The following is a 13,184-nucleotide window of genomic DNA, read 5'->3' as shown; positions in this document are numbered from 1 at the left end:
ACAGCTACCCCCACTCACTCTAAGGGTGTCTGGGAGTGTGCGCACCGTTAAGGGCGCATCGTTAATAATACCCCCTAATTATTAACGGGTGACACCCACTCATAACAGAATAATCGGCTCCGGTATCCACAAGCGCTGTCACGTCGGTTCCGTCCACTGAAATGTTCAGGTCGGCGGTTACGGCTGTGGTGTTGCCAGAACGTCGCGGGGTCCGGTCACGGCTGCGGTGTGGTACTAGCTGATTTCGTGTCGTCGGAGAACTGGAGCGCCGAGGCAGCGGATCATTGTGGGGCGCGTCGTGTCGTCGTGAAATGGAGTGACCATCCGGTTGCAGCGGTGGAGGAGCTTGAGAATTTCGTCGATGAGCAACCTTCCCTCCAAAGGTTGCCGCGTCTAGTTTTCCCGATGGGGGCTAGGGGAGCGGACCCGCGTCAGGCCGGCATTACCACGTGTCTGCGAGGAGTATTGGCGCGGTGAAGACGACCGCGAGTAGTCATAGGGCGTTCCGGATGCTTCAGCCAAGTACGCGTCAATGGCAGGGGGCCGTTCACCACGCTGCGGCTTTCGCGCGTCGGCGCTAAATCCCGGCAGACCCATTCGTCGGTAATAGCGAGAGGTACTGGAATCGGTGCCCAGCACCTCCACCAGACGTCACGGTGCGAAGTCTTATCAGAAGTCACCGCGGGACACAGGAGTTACAGAGGTCACAGTGCGGCAGGAAACTAGCAGGCCCGCTTAAAACAGAAGAACTTCAGTTTCTTCGCCTCGAGGAGACGAACGTCGGTTTCTTCGCCTCGAGGAGGCACACGCTCGCAATCAGCGCAGAGGGATTTTTTTGGATTGTAAAACGTTTATTGCCAACAGTCTGAAGGGCATATAGGCCCCTCGCCTAAACGACGGCCAGAAGGCCTTGGCTCCTGGCGGCGTTTGCGGCCAGTGGGATGACTTTTGAGTCTCCGGATCGGAGCTGAGTAGGAGAGCCTCCCATTGTTCCAGTGACCTTATTTTGTGTCCCTCCAGGGGGGCAAAAGGGCATTTCCAGAGAATATGGTTGAGATCCGCTTTGGCCTTACATTGCTTACACTCGTTTTAATATTGTCCCGGATAATAACGACCACATAACCGGGTTCGGAAACGTATAAGTTTGAAGACGGCGCCAAGAGGTGGCTTGACTCTGTCAATAATTTATCAGTGGCGGATCTCTCTGTAACACACAAGACGATCCCTGTCTGCGACGCCCTCGGTAGGGCCACTGGCTCGGAAAGCAAGACCTCGATCCAGTTCGTGAACTGCTTCATTTCCAGCCAGGGATGCGTGTGCAGGTGTCCAGACTATGCGAATTTTGCGGTCGTCCCTTGCAGTCCGCAGGATTGCGTTCGTCAGAGGGGAGACCCTCCCCTTGGCAAAGTTCATCACTGGTACCTTTGAGTCACTGACTATCGTTGACGCATCCGTGCCCACTATTGCAAGTACGATGGCGGCTTCTTCTGCAATTTCAGGACTGCCCGTCGTGATCGAGGCGCCGGCTCGGAGATATGTCTCGGCGCTAGCTACCGCTATCACCATTCTCCCCTTCCCGCAATTAGCTGCGTCCACGTAGGCCACGTCTTCTATCGGATAGTTTTTGAAACATTTGCCGAGGGCTTCAGCCGTTTCTCTCTGCGATCCTTGTGGTGGACGGGATGCATGTTTTTCGGTAGTGGTGGAATCATCAGCCTATCGCGCACGCTCTTAAACATGTCCACTTTCGGACCTCGCTGACTCTTGTAATTTATTCCTAGTTTCGCTAGGAATTTCCTGCCTGTAACGCTTCCCGACAGCTTTTCGCACTGCGAGATTGTCACGCCTTCCACAATTTCATCCAGTGTGTTGTGAAGACCTAGTTCTAAAAGTTTTGCGGTGGGGGTCTGAATTGGTAAACCCATCGCCTGCTTGACACTTCTGCGAATGATCCCTTCCAGCTTGGACTTCTCCGCTGCCTTCAGATTAAGGAAAGGAGCTACGTAAGCAACCTTACTTATTACTAAGGCTTGAACTAATCTGATTAGATTCGTTTCTTTCATACCATAACGCCTATTTGCGATTCTGCGGATGAGCCGCATAGTCTGTTGCGTGCATATCTCCAACTTTTTATTGTTTCTCCATTGAAACCGTTGTTTTGAATGTACAGCCCTAAGACTCTAATCCTGTCCACCGTCGGGATATCGAGTCCCTGAGCCTTAAGAGATATCCGCGGGGGATCCGACCGTGATTTCTTCTTTGGTTGGTAAAAAAGCTTTTCCGATTTTTGCTGGGAGCACCTAAGTCCCCTATCATTTACGTACTTTTCAACTTCTCCTATGGCCATTTGGAGAGTCTCCTCTATTTGACCGTCGGTTCCTTTGCCAATCCAGATAGTAATGTCATCCGCATACATGCAATGACTGCGACCTTCAATCGCTGCTAGTTTGCTAGGAAGCCCGATCATGGCCACGTTGAATAGAAGCGGGGACAGTACAGATCCCTGCGGGGTCCCCTTGCTACCTAGCTCTATGTAGTCTGATTTACTTTCCCCAAAGTTAATTTGGGCCACTCTGTCGGAAAGGAAATTTTTAACATAGTTGTAGGTTTTCGGGCCTACTCCCAGGAGACTGAGACTATCCAGGATCGCCTTCTGCGTGACGTTATCGAAAGCCTTCGCCAGGTCAAGACCCAGGATGACCTTCGTGTCCCGCGTTTGTGAGTCCAGAATTTCATGTTTTAGTTACAGCATCACGTCCTGCGTTGAGAAATGAGACCTGAATCCCACCATGGAGATAGGATAAAGATGGTGGTCTTCCATGTAGTTGTTGAGACGTGCCTGTACTACATGCTTCATCAATTTCCCTGCGCAGGAGGTTAGGGATATAGGCCTTAGATTCTCGATCGACAGAGATTTCCCCGGTTTAGAAATAAGTACCACCTTAGCCGACTTCCACTGCTTAGGAATCTCACCCGCCTCTCAACATTTCTGCATGTAGGCAGTGAGAGCTGTTATAGAGTTGTCATCGAGATTTCCGAGCAATTTGTTGCTTAACCCATCCGGCCGGGCGCTGAATTAGTATTTAATCTAGCAAGCTCTGCTCGCACTTCGGATTCAGTAATGGGTTCGTCCAAGCGATCGTTGGGTATCCCACAGTAACCATGCAGAGGTACCTTCTCGGTGTTCCCTATGTACTTAGAGCGAATCTCATCGAGCAGCTCTTGCTCTGTGCCCTCATGTTTATGCTGGATCTTTTGGAGGTTTTGCCTATGGGCCATTTTACACCCGTCAGGGTCTAGGAGGTATCTGAGTAAACTCCATGTGCGGGCCAGACTTATATTCCCGCCCATTTTGTCGCATAGCGATTCCCAGTTTTGCCTTGAAAGTTTGAGCGCATATTCCTCTATCTCTTTGTTGTGCTTTGCTATCCTTCTGCGAAAGTTACGATTCCACTTTTGACTTTTAAGTCGCTTTTGGTTTTGGCTTGCCACATATGGAGGAGGCGGGTGTCCATTGTTTCTAGGCCTGAGTCCTCCGCTACAGTCTTGGTCGCTTTACGAGCGTGCAATTGGAGCTGCCTTATCCACTCTTCAATGTCATCAATTTCTGTGGTGTTAGCACTCTGTTCCCAGATTTTTCGGAAGGCGTCCCACTCGACGAGTGAGTGACGTCGGCCTGGGCGTTTATAGGGCCCAGCAGTAATTACCGTTTCCAAAATAAAGTGATCACTGCCTAAATTTTCTTGAGTGTTAACCCAGTTTGCGCTGCCGACGTTCTTAACAACGGTGAGGTCCGGAGATGTGTCCGTACTGACGCTATTTCCCGTTCTAGTGGGAGACTGAGGGTCCGTGAGTAGGGTAAGGGCCCCTTGTTTCATATCGAGCCAGAGCTCTCTACCCTTGACACATTCCCTCTGGTACCCCCAAGCAGCGTGATGGGCGTTAAGTCCCCCATTACCACCACCGCTTGTTTGTTAGCAATGCGTAGAGTTTTTTGATGAAGCGACCCGAAGCGAGTCTTTCTTTGTTTTGGACTGCTGTATATATTCAGCACAAATAGGCTGATGTTAATTTTATTACTCGGAATGAGTTCTAGAAGAACGTGCTCTACGTGACTGATCCCCGTGTCATGCGCAATAGCCGTTATGTTCCTTTTGACGAGGGTGGTAACTCCCGCCTTCTCGCCAGAGGTATTAAAAGATTGATAGCCTGATAATTTTGCAGTCCCCCCAGTTTCCTGAAGAGCAATCACGTCCGGGCAGTCTTTACCAATGAGGAGTTGTTGAAGAACTGCTCGCTTCCGGTGGTATCCCCGACAGTTCCACTGCCAGAGCGTATATCTATTGTCCTTATGTTGCCTGGCCATTTTGAAGTTGAAGGGTTATCGTAATAGCGTCTGTCTTATTCTCTACGGCCTGCCGCCACGCATTCATAGCTAACAGCTCGTTTCCTAGCCTTTTGGTTTCTGTAGTGATTTTCTGAACAACGTTAAAAATGGACTGAATTTGTGCCTGAATTTTGTTATCTGTGACCTGAACCTGGGCGTCAATTTGGTCCTCTAGCCTCCTGCATACCTCTGCGAGCGTGAGCTCGGGCTGCGTGTTGTCACATGTCCTCTTTTTTGTAGGCGGGGGAAGCGATGGTGACGCCACCGAGGCATCACTGACACCGGCCGCCGCCTCCACCAGTGCATGCGTTATCTTTGGTTGTTGAGTAAGCCGGGATTGGCCCATCTTCCGGAGTTCTGAATTTTCCTTCTCTAACTGTTCTGTTTTTTTTTAGTAAGTTTCCTTACGGTGTCAGTAAGGGTCTAAACCATCTTTCTCAATTGCAGGAGCTCATCTGCCCCCTTATCCGAATTATTTTGGGAGGATCTACCTACCCAGCTCACCTCTTTATGGTCGGCTGCCGTCTTGTTCTTGGCTGAAGACACCGACGGTGATCGCCCTTGGGAGCTCAAGCGGCCCCTGGACTGGGACCCGGTCCTGGAACCAGAGTGGGTCTTGGATCCTGAACGGCCCCTGGAGCCGGAACGGTCCCTAGAGCTGGAATGGCCCCGTGACCCGAGACGAGGGAAGGAGACCGAGCGGCCGCGATAGCCATCGTCCTCCTTGGTACTAGGTCGGCTCCGCCGGTTTGATGTATTCTCTGATGAATTTGCAGTCTTGTCTTGGGTCTTCTTCTCCCACTGGCATTTTTTGAGTATGTAAGGAATCCTATACATCTCACGGCACTTTTTGTGTCCCAGTTCATGTCCCTTGCCACAAAGAGCACACTTAAGTTCACACGAGTGGTCTGGCGTTGGGTTGTCCAAGCCACATCCTCGACATTTGACCACGCCTGCGTTCGGGCAGACATCAGCGCGATGTCAGAGCTGGACACACTTGAAACACACTTCGTACTTTTTCTTATATAATAGGCACCGAAAGGGGGTGCTCGCGTAATAGATCCAATATGGCCCCTTTTCATCTCCGAAGAGCAGCAGAATAGAGCCGGAGTCTTTTCCTAATCTTCTAACCCCGACAATCTCAGGGTTGTACTTGCTGGTCAGGTTCTCACGCACCCGTTCAATCGTGTGAGTCAGCGGAACTCCGTGAATGACTCCTTTGCCGTGTCCATCTGGCGTCACAAGATATGCAAACTTTTCAAGTTTTTCCGTCCCTAAAGTGAGATGCCCAATATTCATATACTTCCGCACCCGTTCAGAGCTGTCGGTGCCTACCAGAATTGTGTTTGCTTCTGATTCAGAAGGACGATATCATCTCTTGCGTCAGCCGCCGCAATACCTGCCGCCGACTTCACGATGTCAGAGACAGTCTCAGTTTTGCATGCTGAGAGCGTTCGAAGTCCTCCTTTCTGTCTAATGACGACTTTATGTAGTCCGGGGGGAAGACGAACGTGCTGCGTTTCCACCGAACGCATTGCCATCTTCCTGCCCTCCGTCTTAGCTGAGTTGGCAGCCCCTCGCTGACCATCTTGCCGTCTTCCTTCGTTCGGAACGCCATCCTGGCGTCCCCCTGCCTCATGGCTGTCGCTCTTACGAGCGCTGCGTTTTGACTTATCAATCGTGAACCATCCGGCTTGGATAGAAAAGTCCTCAGGCGATAGCGTCTCACCTTCAACGGTAACTTCCATGTCGGCCTCCGAGCGCAGTCCTGGGCCACAAGAGGCCGGTGACTTGCCTCGCCGGAGTCGACGTTAGGCTTAGCTTGGTCGTCAAGCTGGCGTCAAGCACAAAACGTCAGTTCAATTGCCGTGGATTTGTTATCCCGGTAGTCCTGCAGACTTCCGGCGTCGGTCCCCGCAAAAGTTTCTGAAGACGCAGACTTAAATCCGCAGAAAGCATCGAAAAACCGCAGAGGCGATGTGAGACGCGTCCGCTCGACTCAGCCGCTCGTAGCGCCCCCTCCAGCGCAGAGGGGAGATAAAGAATGCTGCGTGTCAATATGTCTGTTCTAGAGAATGCAGGGCTGATATTAATTTTGCACCAGTCATCAAAACACAGTGATGAAGTTTTTCATCCCGTTGCCGCTGCTGCACCTTCCTGGCATGAGTGCTTGCAAAGCGTGAACCTCTATTGTATTATGCTGTATTTTTATATTTTTTATTGCTCGTCTATTCAGTGACAGACCGTACTAATTATTACTAAGGTTTTGTTTAACAGAAGCTGAAATCATGTTTAGCTTTGGACAAAAAAGATGATGTTCTAATTCTAGAGTGAAAGCGGCGCCCTCAGTCCATGCATTTGATGGAACAAGAAAATAATGCGGCCATCAGAGAAGTGTTTTTCCTCCTAACTAAGCATTCTCTTCTTATAGACATGCTCCCCTGCGAGCAGTACAGCTGGAAGCAACATCGAAATAACCGAAGCGTTTAAATTAAAAAAGAAAAGGAAGAAGAAGGAAACAAAATTACCGAAATGTGTTTGAAACATTTCAGACGGCTTATACAGCCTGCCTGCTGTAATGATGCTGTGATACCTGTATATGTTCTTTGCATCCTATAGAGAAATAAATGCAACTGCACTAGAGCGAGTTGGACGTGCGTGTTGGTAAGGCTATTTAGTATGGTTCATTCCTTCCTCACGTTCTCACCTTTCTTGCACAATATTTCACTAATATAAGTACTAATCCTGAAGCAGTCGCACTTAGTGCGTAGTGGTATAACCGCGTATCCTCCAAGTACAGAAGTCTAAACACAATAAAAGCGTCTCAGACTTCTGCTGTTTTATTGTATGGAACGTCTCTATTATGAAAAGGTCGCGACGGCTAGCTGACCAATATATATTGCTCTCTGTATAATGTCGATCTTATGCTCTAATAGCAATGTTTTGATGGCACCGATAGCCAAAGTAGGCCTTCTTTTCAACCCATACCGTGCTGCATGCCAACTGCTATTACGCCTATGCCTGAACGTCAGACAATGTGTATGAACACACGGGTGCGTTGTACCAAGCAAGGATTATGATAGCTCATGCTTACTGGAATCCTGGTATCCGCCACATGGCCTTATTTTCGCTGTTTCTAACCGTACGTCACGCACTGGGACACCACAAACGTTGCCGGACGCATAACTCGCTAGTCTTCTGAGTATTATTATGGCTACTGGTCGCTGATAGTATGGAACAAAAAAACACAGTTATCCTTAATATTTCGCCTCCGCTTTTTCGAACCTCGTCCAGCGGCCCCGCATACACCTCACATGATAACATCGAATCAAGGCTCATGCACCAAGCTGCATGGCAATCGATAACCTGTATTTTACATCAATAATAGGTTTCTAAGGAACATAGCTTTTCCCTTCATAGTTAGAAAACAGGAGGAGTTGTTTCCTGCTACGCTTCAAAAAAGAAGCGGAAGCACTGTACGCGTACATGTTCACACGCATGAGCGGCAAAACGCATTAACAATGCTGGAATCCAAGCAAGAAAGTCCGAAAAACATTCCTTGAAAAGCCGGCTGAGAGATTAATGATTACGCATTTAGTATCTTTTCCAACCTCTTTCGCAATGACTTTCCGCTCAAAATTATGGTTAAGATACCCTTTATGAACGTAACAACAACCTATGACAATTTTGCACACAACGTGCTCTCCAGCCAAAGAGAAAAAGGGCAGCAGTTTTTGTGAAAGAAATCAAAATTGGTCCTGGCCGCACTATCGTACACAGCTGCAATGGCCAGGGAGTTTTTCTAAAGCCGCTATTAAATGGGCGCACATTTCTTCAGTGCGACCAATCGGGCTTTTTTCGGCCAACTATAGTAAGGCATATAGCCTCTGAAGTGACTTGACTGTGGAAACAATGTTTACATAAGCGTCAAACTGAGAAAAGCAGTTAGTAACAGATTAAGAAAATGCTACTAATTAAATATGAGGAGCTTTTCAACGCGTAAGAGGGCCTCGAGGTCAATGCGCTTGGAACCATTGAGACCTGTTGTTACAAAATGCGTCCACGTGTGTGTGTAGCGCAAGTTTTCTTGACCAATCGATACATCGGCGACAGAACTTCCGCTCCTAACTGACACGCTTTTCAAATGAAAATCATAAGTATAAACTAGCACGCCTTAACAGAGTGGCCGAAATACCTAAGAAAAGCTTCTCAAATTTTCAAAGTTTTCGAATATAAGGCTCACAGCGTTGATCAGTGGAGACCACAATACACGGCTCGAATTGGAAGTCGTCAAAAGAAAAAAAAAAAGCATTCTGAGATGAAAGGCTCATGAATACAATGACGAAATATTTTCTACTGCACAACGCAATAGAACAGCATGTTCCCTGCTAGCCCTAGCCGTCCTAAATAACAGACCCGGTGCCGAACATTGTTTTCACTCTATAACATAGGCAGCTAGCTGTTCTCGGAATATTACCGAAAAGCTCTGCGAACGGGGAGAAAGCAAACATCCCTAAGCTTCAGCGCACCCATCTCCGACAACAAGAAATCTCCCAGGGTCTAGTCAAACAAAACTTTTCCAGCCATTTTTGCCAACTGTTAGCTCTCTGCAGACATGATAGTTTAACGCTCAAAAGAGCAGAGCTAGGCAATCAGTTTTTCCCTAGCGAAAACGCGGGCGCGGCCCCGAGTCCACACCGCCGCAGGGTCCATTAGCCAACACGCGTAAAAGGAGAGGGTTGAACTCTGCAAGCACTAGTTTCTGCCACGCTTTGTTGGCTCCACTTTCTAACGCTGCCGTTTGCGGAGCGCTAATTCCTAAGCTATGCTCGACTCCATGTCGGCCATTACGTCACGTCAGCTGCAGTTCGATTTTCCCAACCGCAGAATTTAGTGGAGCTTACATTAGGAGGCCGCTTTCATAGGAGAGCTTTACAAGAGGTTATATACGTGCAGGCCTAACTTTAAATCACATTAGATTTGTATTTAGGAGACAAGTATTTACCTTCTATTTTGAGTTATTCGCCGACAATCCTGCCTTGCCACTAGAGTTCAACTGTTTGAGCCTTCAACACTTCCGTGTCTAAATGGGCTAAAATTGTTTTCTGGGGTTTAACGCCCCAAAGCGACTCAGGCTATGAGAGACGCGAAAATGGGCTAAAATTCATGATGAGTCATTCTACATTTGGTTTGTATTCAAGCCCAAAGTTTAAGCGGGATTGTCGGAGGCACTCGAGGGCGCAGATAATTAGTGACTGGAGCAGCATTCTAAAAATTTTTCAAGATTGGTTAATGTCCGGGCTTTCGATTAGCTTAAAATGCCGATTCTCCTCCTCAAAATTTGTCTTTCTTTGGTCTTCAGGTTGCCGGAAACCGGAAGCCACCATACGTTACCGCCGTCATTCCAAGCATTTACAGATGACTGAGTTTGTGAACTGCCCATTACGAAATCCATGCTGCGGTACAGGTATCACTGATCGACCTTTCTAATTATACATATATGGATTTTACATTATTGTCAGTTAATTGTCAGGGCGCAGAAGGTTTGGTTACAGCATGGCTACATCTCTGAAAGAGAGCAGCCTTCCCTTAAGAAAATTGCGAAATAAATAACTCATTTTAATATTTATTCCCTTCATTACAAGACAAGCTGTTGGTCCTGGTTGACATGCAGTAGAAAGAACTCCTATCTTCATACTAGACCAACATTTTACATGGTTCCCTTCTTCAATATTACATACGATTTAACAGAAAACACAACATACGCTTTAGCCAACCTTGCAGGTCTCTACTTAACGGTGGCCCAAAGTGTTCTTATCTGGAACAAAAAACACTGAAACATCATAGTGTATGAAAATTATAACTTAGCGCAAATTCTTTAAAAGAACGAAACATAAATTTCAGATCACACCGGTATATGAAGCTCGTCCCACCGAGTCAAAAAAGTACGGAGCGTTTTCTCTTGTCACAACGAACTGTCTGTGCGGTTTTTTGACCTTGCATCGTCCTTGACTACAGTCATGTCTGTGGCAACAACATAGCTTTGTGTATACACAATATAAACGTACTGCGCACTAGAGATTAAAAGAAAGTTGCGCGGAAAAAAGAGGGGAACTGCAAAACATACGACACAAGCATAGAAAAACCTGTCATTGAGACAAGAGAACAAACATTTTTTTGCCGTATTTTTGGCACCTTTCTATATATTTTTTTTTATGCGGGCATTATATCATTGGCACTTGCACTCTCAGGCACACAGCATGTGATGGGAATGGAATACCAGTTATCAAGCAGTGCACAGAAAAAAGATCTCGTGTAATAAATTCACACTCAGAAACGGAGACAAGAGACTACAAAGCACGGGTGAAACCTTTTACAAATTCATCACGCACATACCAGCTTGTAGATTTCCATCTCTAATTTTTTTGTATCATTTCAGCACATTTGTTTAGCATTCTTGGTGGCAACATTCGCAAGAACTTCCTCGGATATAGCGGCCTTAAGTTTATCGCGCAAACCCTGCTCCTGCCGCCAACAAGATTGAGTGGCATATTTTTTGATACCACTAAGAAGACGATGTTCAATGGTTTTAGCTGCTTCCCAAGGCAGCGTGGCGCGTTCTGGCTTTACCACCATCCAGCCTGATAAGCCCTTTATTTACGCATTGCGTAAAATAAGAGAATATTGCTTCCCACCAAAGTTTTTCTTTTCTCAGTGGCGTGAGGTTGTCCTTGCAATGATACAAAATTTGGCAGTTATTAAAACAATTTTCTCTGCTCAATACATAATACGCGAACCGCCTCTCCTATTGTCTTCGCAACGATATGCCTCACTAATTGGCGACTAATGTTAGTTTTGAACATGTGTGTTAACACAGTAATATGCAAGCTGGACGTCTATTGCAAAAGCTGCACTTGATAGGTAATGTTTTCGAAAAATTTCTTTCAAAGCCTGATACCACTGAAAACAGGTACTTTCCTCAAAATCACTTCCGCAGTGCGCATTTTTTTTCCCATTTCTCCATGCACAAAGCTTTTGGTTTCTGTTATCTAATGGGATACAGAAAGCAAAATCGACTGTATTAGTTTGCGAGATTTGTAGGACTTTAGCTGATTGCTTCCAGTCTAGCGACAAATGCATCTGCCTAACGTCAGCAAAAGCGACGACCGTCAAAAACCAGGCCTAATTTCAGCAGAGTACAAAAAATCAGATCGAAATTCATGAAACTGCCAACACAAATGGCACCAAACAAATTACAGTTCCCAATAAGGCAAACCAATCTACTTTTGGCCGAAGACGAAGAAATGTTTGTTCTCATCCTCGTGCGTCCAGAATACTCTGCCAATGGCATGCCTTGAGCTGCATTTAATCAGAATTAAGGAAAAGAGAATGGAACGATCCCTGCGCAAAGAATCCGGGATTCGCACCAATTTCGGCCGAAGAGCATTTGTAGGGATTTGTGAGCGACGAACCATGTGTTTCGGCTCTAATGCGAGTCTCCCATCCTTGCTATCTCTGGAGTTTGTCGAATGCGTAGTTATAGCCCTATCTGTATCGAGCGAACCCGCAAAGCGAAATTCCCGGCGCAAAGTCAAAAGAAAGTCCTCATCGCAGCCGGTACTGCTTAGGAATGTAATTAGAGGAAGCTTGATTTGTTGTTTTTTCGCGCATTTGCGCAATGCCACGAGGGAAAAGCTTTGGAAGATTTGTCTAGTTAGCTTACTACGAAGCACGATGTTGGTTCTTGCAGCCATCTGTTTTGCAATAAACGATGCTTCTTGGCCACGCTCGTCTTGAGTTTAGACGCAAGTTTCCTAAAGGCGAAGGAAAATTTGAAGATTTAAATAGGAACAATATAAGGAACGCATACAAAAACACAGACGCCAGAAAACAAATACAGTAGGGCATCCTAACACGTGGCAGGATATCCTATGCCTCGAATTCAGAGTTCACCGTATATCTGCCTAGATTGAGAGACGGCAGCCACTGTAGTGTGGAAAGTACGGAGGCGGCAGGCAGCTAAATTACAAGATGAAGCGAAGTACCCTAGCGTGCGCGTGCCGCTTCATCGTATTGAGCATTATAGACTGGAAAATACAACGCGCTAGCACCGCTTACTTTTATTAGAAACTTTACCGTGATCCGCGATCCGCTACCGTGATCCGCCACCGCGCGTTCCACTGCGCATGCCCAGATCAATTTGATGCCGATAGATGGCGCCACATACTGGATGTCGGCACACAGACCTGCCGCGTCGGAACCAATCAGCTTGTGCGCCCCGCCCATGCGCGGTAGAGGGCCATTAGAGAGATTTAGCTTACCGCGATCGGCGATCCGCCACCGTGACCCGCTACCGTGCGTGGGCGGGGCGCCCGAGTTGATTGGTGCCGACGAGGCAGGTCTACGTACCGACATCTAGTATGTGGCGCCATCTATATCGGTGTCAAGAGATCTGGGCATGCGCAGTGAAATGCGCGGTGGCGGATCACGGTAGCGGATCGCGGATCATGGTAAGCTAAAACTCTCTACTGTGGCGGATCGCGGTTCACGGTAAGCTAAATCTCTCTAATAATGCTGCAGCAGCGAAAATCTAAATGTCAAGCCTCAGCTACTAGTTGCCTATAAACTCTCCAGCAGCCCTTGCAACGCCTGTTTCAGACGCATCAATTGTGCGTCTCCTCCTTCAAGTGCTATTAAGGCGCATGACTTTCTTGGCTTATATGGGCAGCGGAAATGTTCTCGATCCCCAGCCGAGAGAGCAAACCACTACTGAACGTCAGGCTGGTTAGAAACAAAC

At 47.4% G+C, this 13,184-nt stretch overlaps 1 pseudogene; it reads right to left on the bottom strand.

The window, feature by feature from the left end:
- LOC146172636 (uncharacterized) overlaps positions 1 to 6,135 on the bottom strand; it is a 74,444-nt pseudogene extending 68,309 nt beyond the window's left edge.
- Positions 6,136 to 13,184: the final 7,049 nt, after the last annotated feature.

This window comes from Amblyomma maculatum, chromosome 11 (genome assembly GCF_055883805.1).
Source record: "Amblyomma maculatum isolate TAMU_Amacu chromosome 11, ASM5588380v1, whole genome shotgun sequence".
In the NCBI taxonomy this organism is placed as follows: domain Eukaryota; kingdom Metazoa; phylum Arthropoda; class Arachnida; order Ixodida; family Ixodidae; genus Amblyomma; species Amblyomma maculatum.
The sequence above is the reverse complement of the archived record's forward strand: the minus strand, read 5'-3'. Positions and strand labels throughout refer to the sequence as shown.